The 13648-nt window shown below is 42.5% G+C and overlaps 1 long non-coding RNA gene across 3 annotated transcripts in view; it reads right to left on the reverse strand.

The window, feature by feature from the left end:
- The window catches only part of LOC112586515, a 91250-nt gene that overhangs the window by 15688 nt on the left and 61914 nt on the right, over nucleotides 1-13648 (reverse strand). For 2 of the 3 annotated variants that reach the window (XR_006552870.2, XR_006552871.2), the window contains one exon: nucleotides 10696-11856. This is a non-coding gene — a long non-coding RNA (uncharacterized LOC112586515). Of the gene's footprint in view, nucleotides 1-2747; nucleotides 2835-7451; nucleotides 7642-10695; nucleotides 11857-13648 lie in introns of those variants that run through there. The other variant, XR_006552872.2, reaches the window with a different exon arrangement.

A 13648-nucleotide genomic window follows, 5' to 3' on the forward strand; every position in this document is an offset into this window, starting at 1 on the left:
AGCGAGGCTGTAAAAGTTCAGCAGGATGGATCCTGTATCTTGTCTGCATCAATGTCCATGTCCTGCTTGTGATATTGTCCCATAGTTTTGCTAGATGTTGCCATTGGGGGAAAACTGGGTTGAGGGCACACGGGATCTTTCTGGATTACTTCTTAAAACTACATGTGAATCTGTAATTATTTCAAAATAAAATTTCATTTTAAAACAAGCTTGTCTTTGAAATTCCAGTACTGTGTAATGCTCATGGTGCTGCCTGGAAAAAAGTTTCTGTGATTAAATAAGCTTGGCAAATGCTGAGGGAAACAAACTTTACCAGGTTGTTTTCACTATGGGACTCACCAAAGCCGTGCACTTGCATTTTCTATCATAAATAATGAACTCTACTATCAGAAGATGTAATAAGGCTGTTGTGAGGATTAAACAAGATGCACCATGTACTGGGAATGTAAATTGGCCTAACTGTGGAAAAGAATATGGAGGTTCCTCAAAAAACTAAAATTAGAGTTGCCACATGATCCAGCAATCCTACTCCTGGGCATATATCCAGCCAAAACTATAATTCAAAAGATATACACACCTATGTTCATAGCAGCACTGTTTACCATAGCCAAGACATTGAAACAACCTAAATGTCCACTGACAATTGAATGGATAAAGAAGATGTGGGGTGTGTGTGTATGTATGTGTATATATATATATATATATACACTGCTGCTGCTAAGTCGCTTCAGTCGTGTCTGACTCTGGGCAACCCCATAGACGGCAGCCCACCAGGCTCCCCCGTACCTGGGATTCTCCAGACAAGAACACTGGAGCGGGTTGCCATTCCCTTCTCCAATGCATGAAAGTGAAAAGTGAAAGTGAAGTCGCTCAGTCGTGTCTGACTCTTAGCGACCCCATGGACTGCAGCCTACCAGGCTCCTCCATCCATGGGATTTTCCAGGCAAGAGTACTGGAGTGGGGTGCCATTGCCTTCTCCGTTATGTATATACATAAACATATATATATATATATATATATATATATATATACACACATACACACAACGGACTATTACTCAGCTATAAAAAGAATGAAATAATATCATGTGCAGCAATATAGATAGACCTAGAGATTATCAAACTAAATGAAGTCAGTCAAAAAGAGAAACATACCATATGACATCATACTAATAAATGGAATCTAAAACACAACACAAATGAACCTATCTGCAAAACAGAAACAGACTCACGGAGACACAGAGAGCAGATTTGGGGTTGTAGGGGGGAGAGGGAGGTCGGAGAGACGGGGAGTTTGGGATTAACAGATGAAAACTAGTAAATATAGGGTGATAAACAACAAGGTCCTACTGTGCAGTACAGGAAACTGTATTGAATATCCTGTGATAAACCATAATAGAAAAGAATATGAACAATAATATACAAGTGTAACTGGCTCCCTTTGCTGTACAGCAGAAATGAGCGCAGCATTTACAGAGCTCCAGTGGCACAACTGATTAGCAGGCGGTACTTAGAAAACCCAGCATTTTGGATCAACTATACTTGAATAACATTTAGAGAGAAGATGTACCATGTAAAAGAACATATAATATCTGACACAAATGTTAAGATTATTCATTATTATATTCACTCTTTACCATAAATTTATCACATTGGTGGCATTACATTAATTAAAAAAAAAATAGGGAGTTGATGGAGGTTTAAGGAATTTACATAACTTAAAAGGCACAGCTAGTAAGAGGCAGAGCCAGGATTTGATCTCAGATTGGACCCCCAAGTATCTGTTGTTAATTTTGATGGAGAATTCCTTACATAAGCATGATTTAAAAACACACCCAAAACACAACTAAAAGGGAAGGAGCAAACTAGGAAAAGTATTTAGCATTATATCAAAGGGCTTCATTTATTGTTATATAAAGGGACTTCATAAATCAATAACAAACTTTTCCTAATACAACAATGGGAAAATTATTGATATACCAATTCACGATTGTGGCTAAAGGACATCTGAGAGTGTTCAAGACTCAAAATGCAATTTTTATAAAAACTTCTAAATTAAATAGACCAATGCCATCTTTCTTTCTTTCTTTCCCCAAATGAGAAAGTCATGTATCTACTCATAAAATGGCTGTGGTGAAACGGGCACTTTCAAAGAGTTGTTGTTATCATTACTAGTATAACTTTAGCTGCAGGACATTTGCTTTAAAATTTTTCTCTTTTGACTTACTTATTTAACTTCTAAGAATCAATAAAATTAATTTAAAATTAAAAAAAATGAATCCGATACATAAACAAAGATTTATGTTCAAAGATATTTATCACAGCATTGTTTATATGACCAAAAAAATGTGAGAAGAGCCTTCATAACTGTCAGGAAGGAATGGTTAAAAAATTATGAGACAGGTATATGATTGCCATCATTAACAATTACATTTTAGAAAAGTAGTGATATGGGAAAATGCATATGATAAATTGTTAAGGGAAAAAAGCAGGAAACCTCCAGTTTTATAAAAGCATAATATGTGTGAGTATAAATATATATATATACATATATATATGAAAAGAAAATATATGAAAAGGACAAGGGTGTCACTCTCATGAATGATCGATCACTTTCCTTACTATAATTTTAAAAATCTATACAATAGTAAGTCAGGAAAAAAACCAGCAATAATTGACTTCCCATCAATCTTTAAACCCAAAATGTCTTTGGTGTGAACACTAGCAAGTTCATGTTTTAATCAATACCTTATACTCGGAGCCTGAAGACTCTAAAGCAGAATGGGAAGAACTCCTGCCTCAGGGAGTTGTATTTCCAGGGTCATCGGATGAGGACTGGAAACAGAAAGCAGGACATCAGCAGAAGTGCCCTCACCTACAGGGAGGGGAGGTTAGTCAGTGGCCAGGATGAAACGGGACAGGACCAGGACTTGGTTCCCCCACCATCGAAGCCGCCCCAGCTCCTTCTGCTCACATCACCACTGACAGACCTTGCAGTCACACGGGCACCCGGTTATACGTGTGTGCTGCTGCCGCTGCCAAGTCACTTCCGTCGTGTCCGACTCTGTACGACCCCATGGACGTCAGCCCACCAGGGTCCTCTGTCCCTGGGATTCTTCAGGCAAGAACACTGGAGTGAGTTGCCATTTCCTTCTCCAATGCATGAGAGTGGAAAGTGGAAAGTGAAAAGTGAAAGTGAAAGTGAAGTCGCTCAGTCATGTCTGACCCTTAGAGACCCCATGGACTGCAGCCCACCAGGCTCCTCTGCCCATGGGATTTTCCAGGCAAGAGTACTGGAGTGGGTTGCCATTGCCTTCTCCGACACGTGTGTGAGAAACATCAAATGACTGTCAAAGTGGTTTTTGCCAATTTGTTGAAAGAAGTAAAATAGAATAGTACTGATGACATTAGATGGTTTGGTAACCAGAGCACACCATTGTCCATACCAAACATTACTTAGATGTTTTGTTTAAAGAGTAGGGATGCTATGCTTTTCTATTTGCTGTGAAACTGGGCAGTATGTTGTGTATGCATTAGATTATTTAGTTCAGTTCAGTTCAGTTGCTCAGTTGTGTCCTACTCTTTGCAACCCCATGAATCGCAGCACACCAGGCCTCCCTGTCCATCACCAACTCCTGGAGTTCACCTAGACTCACGTCTATCGAGTCAGTGATGCCATCCAGCCATCTCATCCTCTGTCGTCCCCTTCTCCTCCTGTCCCCAATCCCTCCCAGCATCAGAGTCTTTTCCAATGAGTCAACTCTTCGCATGAGGTGGCCAAAGTACTGGAGTTTCAGCTTTAGCATCATTCCTTCCAAAGAAATCCCAGGGCTGATCTCCTTCAGAATGGACTGGTTGGATGTCCTTGCAGTCCATGGGACTCTCAAGCGTCTTCTCCAACACCACCGTTCAAAAGCATCAATTCTTCGGCACTCAGCCTTCTTCACAGTCCAACTCTCACATCCATACATGACCACAGGAAAAACCATAGCCTTGACTAGACGAACCTTTGTTGGCAAAGTAATGTCTCTGCTTTTGAATATGCTATCTAGGTTGGCGTCTTTTAATTTCATGGCTGCAGTCACCATCTGCAGTGATTTTGGAGCCCCCAAAAATAAAGTCTGACACTGTTTCCCCTGTTTCCCCATCTATTTCCCATGAAGTGATGGGACCGGATGCTATAATCTTCGTTTTCTGAATATTGAGCTTTAAGCCAACTTTTTCACTCTCCTCTTTCACTTTCATCAAGAGGCTTTGTAGTTCCTCTTCACTTTCTGCCATAAGGGTGGTGTCATCTGCATATCTGAGGTGATTGATATTTCTCCCGGCAATCTTGATTCCAGCTTGTGTTTCTTCCAGTCCAGCGTTTCTCATGATGTACTCTGCATATAAGTTAAATAAGCAGGGTGACAATATACAGCCTTGACGTACTCCTTTTCCTATTTGGAACCAGTCTGTTGTTCCATGTCCAGTTCTAACTGTTGCTGCCTAAGCTGCATACAAATTTGTCAAGAGATAGATCAGGTGGTCTGGTATTCCCATCTCTTTCAGAATTTTCCACAGTTTATTGTGATCCACACAGTCAAAGGCTTTGGCATAGTCAGTAAAGCAGAAATAGATGTTTTTCTGGAACTCTCTTGCTTTTTCCATGATCCAGCGAATGTTGGCAATTTGATCTCTGGTTCCTCTGCCTTTTCTAAAACCAGCTTGAACTTGGTGCCTAATAGGCAATTTACACTTCACTTGTCTCTTGTCTGCAGACCTCTTGGCTTCTTTTCTTTTTTTAAAAATGTATCCACTTTTACTTATTTTTGGTTGTGCTGGGCCTTCATTGCTGTGAGGGTTTTCTTTAACTGTAGTGAGAGTGGGCTCTTCTCCAGCTGCGGCGCACTGACCTCCCACCGCCGTGGCTTCTCTGGCTGCACGCAGGCTTTGTAGCTGCGGCACAGGGCTTCAGTAGTTGCGGCTCCGAGGCTCTGAGCGCAGGTTCAGCGGTTGTGCTCTACAGCATGCAGGATCTTCCCAGATCAGGGATTGAACCCATGTGAGCTACCAGGGAAGTCCATCTCTTGGTTTCTTTTCCCATGTCTGTTTTCCCCGTTTTCATCATCTCAGGGAAAGGTACTTTTACCTGCTGCCTTTTTTTTTTTTTTTAACTTTCAGGTCAATTTTTAAAAATACTATACTTATTTGTCAAAATAAAGATTTTCACATTAAAAAAAAATCAACCCTATATTTAACTTTCAATGTATAGGTTGTTCTCGTTTCATCAGTTTCTTTCACCTCTGACCCTTTCCTGGTATCCACTCCATTCCCAAATACATGCTGAATCCTTCCACTTCTATCTGCATCATAACCCACTAATCAAAGCCAAGCCAAGTGCATCTGGATCAACATATTTTTCCTTCTAAACAGGTCTCCCTGTTCCCACTCCTGCCTTTCACAATGCATTCTCTGTCTGGCAGTCCTTGTGATGTTTTACAAATGTAAATCAGACTGCTTCAGGCCCGCACCTAAAGCCCATCATTAACTCTGGATGAAACTTAGAACAGTATCCATACCGCTTACATTGGTATTGACTTTTCACCTGACCTGACCCTGCCAACCCCTCTCATCTCAGCTGGTACCACTCTCCCCTTCACGTCCACCTCCACAGCCTTCTTACTGTCCTCAATGATGTCAAGTGTGTGGCCTCCATAGGACCTTTGTCCTAGCTCATCCTTCTGTCTCGAACATTTTCCCTCAAACCTTTTCATCATTCACATGGCTTGAATTGGTACCACCTTTTCACTAATTACCTTCATTAACTACCTAATTTAAAGTTACTTCACCCCATTCTATTTGCTTCATAGCACTCACTATCCTTCAACAGTATTTTCTTTGTATGTTTAATGTCTGTCTCCTCTGTTAATGAAATGTAAGTCCCATGGAGTAGGAATCTGGTCTGTCTTATATCCTACACCCCTAGAATCATGCCTAGTAGATTATTTATTGAATGAATTAACATGTATTTAACCATATAAAATATAGATTTTCTGTTACTGATTTGTTGAGTGGTAAGCCCATAAATTACATAAATATTCTAAAAAGCATTCTAAATATTCTAAAAACACCGCAAGACTATTGGGGGGATGAAATGAGTCAATACCTAAAAGGCAGTGACTGTATGCTTTTGGGAAGTGCTCCTGCTTGGTCTTGAGAGGATTCCCTGCAGTGGGTGACGTATGGAGACGAGCAGACCACGTGGGACAGGGCTGGGAGCAGAGGGAAGCCCAGGGGTGGGGACAGGGAAGAATATGAGAAAAGGAGGCTAATGATCCAGCCCGGCAGCTAATGGCCAGCAACAAGAGTGTGTGCTTGCTGTGCAAGGCACAGAAAGCGAGGTGTAGGAATGGGCTATGGCTTTAGGAACAACTATCTGTGCATTGTAGGCTTGAGGCAATTTGCTATCAGTTGCAGATAGACTTCTGGCTCAGGGAGACAGATAAAGCCCAGAGTGGTAGGAACTGGAGTATGAGGGAGGTTACTAACACAGGAACCCAGACTCAAAGAACAAGGTGGGTGCTTGTGATTAGAACCGTGTACCAGACAGAGCCTGGATCTGCAGGAAAGGCAGAAGTCCAGCTTTCTTCCCCCGACCCGCTGCAGGTTCTCTGTGTGTTTCAACAATTTTAACATAGTCAAGAATGTTTCATGAAACAAAATTAAAAGTATCACCAGTCTGTAGAAGCCTGAGGTCGGAGAGAAACAGAAACAAAACTGGCCCTTTTGCAGTAAAGCATGTGCTTGAGAGAAGAAAGACACAGAACTTCCTGGAGGCTTCACAGCAAGTGTCATGAGACTAAAAACACCTCAGAACCTTGCTTTTAGATATTTATGACCATCTGAAGGCAATGGCACCCCACTCCAGTACTCTTGCCTGGAAAATCCCATGGACAGAGGAGCCTGGTAGGCTGCAGTCCATGGGGTCGCTAAGAGTCAGACATGACTGAGCAACTTCACTTTCACTTTCATGCATTGGAGAAGGAAATGGCAACCCACTCCAGTGTTCTTGCCTGGAGAATCCCAGGGACAGGGGAGCCTGGTGGGCTGCCGTCTCTGGGGTCGCACAGAGTTGGACATGACTGAAGCGACTTAGCAGCAGTAGAAGCAATCCTGCTTCCCAGGTGGTGCTAGTGGTAAAGAACCTGCCTACCAACGTAGGAGACATGAGAGAGGCGGTTCGATCCCTGGGTCAGGAAGATCCCCTTGAAGAGTGCATGGCAACCCACTCCCATATTCTTGCCTGGAGAATCCCCATGGACAGAGGAGCCTATCTGGCTACAGTCCACAGGGTCACAGGGTCGGACAGGACTGAAGTGACTTAGTGTGCACCCACCTTAGCCCACACATAATCACTGCATAAAGCCCACAGTGTTATAAAGATTCCATTAGAAAAAATTGTCCTCTTACCTGTGGACCCATCTGTAGATGTGGGCCAGACACCCTGGCATAGAGTGTTGTTAGGTGAGGGGGGATGGAGGTGAGCCCCCAGACGTGCTGCCCAGTCACTGGACCCCCAGAGCACAATGCTGGGCAAGGCTTCCTTCAGCCCTTCTTCCCAAGGTCTGCAGAGATCCTGGAGCAGAATTCTGAGCTGGGACTGCAGAGTGGAATCACATGGACAGCTTTAAAAATTCCTGAAGCCTGAGTCCCACACCTAGAGATGCTGATAAAACTGGCCTGGTGCAGGCAGAGTCCCCGAGATTTTTAAAAACTCCCAGCTGGGTGTAAGGGGTAGCATGGAGGTCAGGCCTGGACTGACCACGGAGGGTCAAGAGGGAGGGTCATGGAGGAGGACCTGGATACCAGGTAATAGGGTCACTTCTATTAATTCCCAGCATCAGTGGCTATGAATCTACTGGATCTGCTTTCCTTGTTGTTTTAACACACCAATTCCCAGCACAAATAGCTTTTGTGCATCTTGACATTATCGGTAAATAATTTTAAAAACTGCATGCAGATTTTATTTCATTATTTAAAAGATGAATTTCTACTCTCTTGTTCTTTCATGTGGTAGAATAAGACATTCAAGCTTAGGGCCTGGCTTGGGACCACGTGCTGCACTAATAATTTTGTTTGGAGCAATGGTGCTTAGTGATGAATAAAGTAAGACCAGTCAATCCTAAAGGAAATCAGTCCTGAATATTCATTGGAAGGACTGATGTTGAAGCTGAAACTCCAATGCTTTGGCCACCTGATGCGAAGAGCTGACTCATTGGAAAAGACCCTGATGCTGGGAAAGATTGAGGGCAGGAGGAGAAGGGGTCGACAGAGGATAAGATGGTTGGATGGCATCACCGACTGGATGGACATGAGTTTGAGCAAGCTCCGGGAGTTGCTAATGGACAGGAAAGCCTGGTGTGCTACAGTCCATAGGGTCACAAAGTGTCAGACATGACTGAGTGATTTAACTGAACTAAACTGAACTGAAAGTAGGGCCTGAAATTAGACAGAGACTTCCCAGATGGTTCAGTGATAAAGAACCCACCTGCCAATGCAGGAGATGTGGTTTTGATCCCTGGGTTGGGTAGGTTCCCTGGAGAAGGAAATGTCAACCCACTCCAGTATTCTTGCCTGGGAAATCCCATGGACAGAGGAGCCTGGTGGGCTACAATCCATGGGATTGCAGAAGAGTTGGACACAACTTATGATTAAACAGTAACAAGAATTAGACAGACCAATGTTAAAATCCCAGCTCTCTTCTTCTGAAATTCACAAGTGAGACTGAAGATCTCCCCTTCAGGATCTCTTTTTCTCTCTCTAACCCAAGTGTCTCTAGGACTCAGCCATCTCTGAGGCCACAGTCATCTCTCTACCTACACTTTGCCGGCCTAGTGCCTCTATCTGCTTATGTGGCACCTCTGGTCCATTGAGAAGCCACCACTGCCCACTGTGGCTGTGACTGGTCTCACTGCCCACTGCAACTGGGCATCCCCAGAAGGTGTCTGTCCTGTGCACTACAGCCTGCGACCATGGGACTCTGCTGGAACCTCCTCCCCACTCTCCTTTCATCCCATGGGAGTGGCCATCCTCTCTGTCTGTGGCCTCTGCACTATAGGCTCCTCACTCCACACTGTGCCCCCAGCTGACAGACCACTGCTCTGGACTGCTGTGCTGGACACAGAAGTCCACTCTCACGGTGGTCACGTGCTGAGGTCACATCATAATTTTACAGGAGTGTAAGAGAACCTGTGAGCGACTGATCTGATCTGATCTGAAGAGAACCTGAGACTCTCAGGAAAGCGTCCCAAAGCAGGACAGCTGTGTCCTTCCTGGTTTCTCAAGAAACAACTCGATGTTTTCGCTCAGCTTTTTTCTCCTAGCTCAGACACAGATCTGAAGGGGAGGCAATAGATTCAAGCCACAGCTCTTGTCTTGCATTAGGAGTCCATGTCTGTCCTTCGACTGTCGGGCTATTGTAACAAAAATACCATAAACTGGATGGCTTATAAACAACAGAAATTTGCTTTTCACAGTTCCAGGGATTCTGGTGTTCTGCAGAGGGCCCTCTTTCTGGTTCATAGAAGACTGTCTTTTCACAGTTCTCCTGTGGCAAAAGGGTCTAGGGAGTTCTGTGTGGCCTCTTTTATAAAGTCACTAATCCCCATCATGAAGGGGACATATACATTCAAACCTTAGTGCCAACCCTCTCCAACTGCTACTTAATGGTCTCTTTGAGTACTCATCTTTCCTTACGATAAGTTCTCTCTAAAGAGCTCTTCAAAACTCCCCACACCCCAGATTCCATTATTCCCCTCACCTGGTCTTCAGAAGCGCCCAATATTTCTTAATTCTAGCAATGCACAGAACTAGCACTGTTTCCCAGGAGGCTTCTTAAGCTTGTCAAAGGCCCCAGCGAGGCCCACCTGTGCTGCTGGTTCAACAGACGTGCCCAGGAGATCTGAACCCTAGAGTTGTTGCTATTCAGTCGCTAAGTCGTGTATGACTCTTTGCAACCCCATGGACTGTAGCCCACCAGGCTCCTCTGTGCATGTAATTTTCCAGGTAAGAATATTGGAGTGGGCTGTCATTTCGTTCTGCAGGGGAACTTCCTGACCCAGGGATGGAATCTTACAGTAAAAGGTTCCCAATCTTTGCTGTGTCTATATCAAGTGAAAGTTGCTCAGTCGTGTCTGACTCTTTGTGACCACATGGACTATACAGTCCATGGAATTCTCCAGGCCAGCATACTGGAGGGGGTAGCCTTTCCCTTCTCCAGGGGATCTTCCCAACCCAGGGATTGAACCCAGGTCTCCCACATTGCAGGCGGGTTCTTTACCAGCTGAGCCACAAGGGAAGCCTGTGTCTATATCAAAGTATCTTTTAACTCCTCTCCTTCTGTTCATTTGCTATCTTCTCTCTCTTTTTTCTTTCTTTTCACATGCTCTTATCAATATTTTAATGCAAAGGGTGCATCCTTCTGAGCTTTCTTTCCTTTTTTTCTTTTTCATTCTTTGGTGTCAGGTTTGCTAATACACTAAATTTTTGTTGGTTTTTTTTTTTTTTTCATTTTCTTTGCTGTTTCATGAACATTCTCATTAATTTCTAAAATCAAGACAGGGAAAAGGAACCAGGCACCAAACTGAATTTTCTTTCCTTTTCACAACAGAAGAATTCCAGCATGTCATAAGAAAAATAAAGGCAGCAACACATAAGAATATCAATTGAGCAATTTATTTACTTCAGTAGAATTTATCAACTCAGCACTGATAAAAAAAAAATATTATGGTTGAACAGAAAACTAGAAAGAGAAATAAATTTTTCTTTCACATAGTTTAGAATTTCCAGTGGCATAAGAGTTCCATCTGCCACTTCAAATGTATCACATGGGGTACATTCAAAGTCTGAAACTCCAAAAGCAATGTAATTTAGTACTTAGGAAAAAAAAAAGAAACAACTATGTGTCAGAATACTTTTGCCAGAGGAACATTCCACACAGATAAAAAGGCAGGCTAAAGATAAAACAGACATTTCAACTGAGCAAACATTTAAAGATTTTGGCCCAACAGATCTCTGTTGAGTGGCCAGCTCTGTGTTAGCTACTAGGTTCTTGAACTCAATAGTCAGAGTATTATAAAAATAAGGTCAGTCTTGCTGTCTTTGCTAGGCTTCCATTTTTTTAAAAAAATGTTTTTAGTCTTTTTTTAACACTCAAACTTTTTTTAAAATGCAGGAATTTTAATTTATTAGTGAAGTATTTCATACCAATTGCAGCATAATCAGACAACAGGGTTTCTTCTCCACTAAAAGACTTCTGAACTGTTTATATGGAAGAAAGGTTCTCAACTGGCACTATTTTTAAACTAGAATTTTATTATGTGTACTATTATCAAACCAGATTAGCCACATCTGTCACATTTGGTCTGTAAATCAAATTGTTAGTAGAATCTCATTTCTGTTCATTGAAGAACACCGTTTAGTGTCTTAAATCCCCTCTAAAATCTGTAAAGCTGATTTCTTTGGGCAGACGGGATTTGATAACTGCTGGGGAGCGCATGCGTGATCCTGTGCGCAGGCGCAGTTGATGGCTCGAAGGAGCTGAATAAAGCAGGGACAAGAGGCGAAATAATGACTTACTTATCCAGACGAAGAATTAATTATCTCCATCCAATACGTTCAGTTTCAAAGTGAGCTGATTTCACTATCAGATACAGTAGAGCTGGGGAACAGATGATGGTTCCATGGCAAACATCCTTTTGCTGAATGTTCTATGTGTGATCAGAAGAACGATTTAAAGATGAGATACAATCCTGAGGCTTTTATGGCATCCAGCTGATGTGGCTCCTCCGATTCGTTTTGGACTTAGTAGACACCTCTAGTTTCAAAAAAAACAAAAACAAAAACAAAAACCTTTTTAACGTTTTTCAACAGGCAAACACAGTCTGAAGTTCTTCTGAACCACCTTGCTGCCTGGCGAAAAATGCCATCCAATACACAAAGATTCTTGAAAACAACCCAGCCCCTCAAATGTGACTCTAATTATTCAGTAACATGCTATTTAGTGGCAGATGAAAAGCCAAAAGCATTGGAGGGAGAAATGTTTCAGGACTATGAAGCTAAATTGGGAATGCAAATTCATTATGGTTGAAATATCACTGTTGGGATTACTTTTTCCTTTTCTTTAAATCAACCTCGTCTTTTCTCTGTCAAATAGTTTCTCTCTTTATCCAAGTGTCTTCCCTTCTCCAGTGGAACAAAACAGTAAGCATTATTTTATCAATGACTTATTTTCCCATTATTAATAACCAGGTACATTTCAGGTTGTCTGCAAAGTCAGGGTGAAACCCAAAGATTCACAATCTTGTGATCCATCTTTCTCAGCATCTTTGCAGGAAAATAAATGACAAAAACAATAAAAAATACTGTGGTATCAAAATTTTATATCTGCAGTGAAGATGTTTATGGGAGTTGCCTTATTGTCCTAGTCACCTTTGAAGTTGTGGCACTGAAGGGGAGGCAAAGAGGTACCTTCTTTAAGGAGCCTCCACTGGGTCTTCTAGGAGGGAAATGTCATAAGATACGGTGGTGCTGCCCTGTAGCCTTGGGACTGAGACTTGTGAAGGGGAAGCAGAGGGAAAAAGACTATCTCTTGCCTTTCTCACAGTATCCAGGATGGGCAAGGAATTTATACTTGAGAGCAGAGGTGGGAGATACCAAAACTCAGTCCTGGAGAAGTGTAACATTGAGTGAGGCACTATGATGTCCTTTCTGTATTTCAGCTCTCTAACCTCCATGCCTGGGCTTCCCTTGTGGCTCAGTGGTATGCAGGAGACATGAGTTCAATCCCTGAGTCAGGAAGATCCCCCTGGAGAAGGAAATGGCAATCCATTACAGTATTGTTCCTCCTGAGAAATCCCATGGACAGAGGACCCTGGCGGGCTACAATCCGTAGGGTTGCAAAAATATTCAGACACGACTTAGCAACTAAACAACAGCAACCTCTGTGCCTAGCCCAATACAGAGCAAATGGCAAGCATTGAATAAATATTTGTTGAGTTGATTTATATTTTCTTTCTACCCAATTCTAGGCAACTTGCCCAGGCTTAAAGGTGCAAAGGCTCTGTGAGAAGCAATGAGACAAATAAAGCTGCTATGGTAGGAGGACTTGAATAAACAACAACAACAAAAAATAGGGCTATCAAAGTTGGGAGTTGTATTAGTCAGGATATGTTAGGCTACTCCATGGTAACAAACAACCTCTCCAATCTCAGAGACTTACTACCATAATGGAAACTTATTTCTAACTCATGCAAAGACTAATGCAGATGTCCCTGGTCAGATCATTCCTTTAGGTGACTCTTTTTCAAGTGGTGACACAGAGATCCAGGCTCTTTCCATCTAGTACTTTTATCACCCCCTGTTCCACTGTTGTCTTTCAGTCTATCTCTTCCAACCAGCCAACTGTGGAATGAGACAGACAGTATGGAAAAGGTGCACCCTTGTTTTATTCTGGAAGTTATACATCAATTCTGCAACAAATTTTTATCATTGGAAACTATTCCCTTGGCCCCAACCGATATTAGGAACTGGAAAATATAGTTCAGTTATGTACCCGGAGAGAAAAAGGGGTTTGGTGAGTATCTAGCCAGTCTGCCATGAGAACCTGA

Source organism: Bubalus bubalis, chromosome 8, assembly GCF_019923935.1.
Source record: "Bubalus bubalis isolate 160015118507 breed Murrah chromosome 8, NDDB_SH_1, whole genome shotgun sequence".
Lineage (NCBI taxonomy): Eukaryota > Metazoa > Chordata > Mammalia > Artiodactyla > Bovidae > Bubalus > Bubalus bubalis.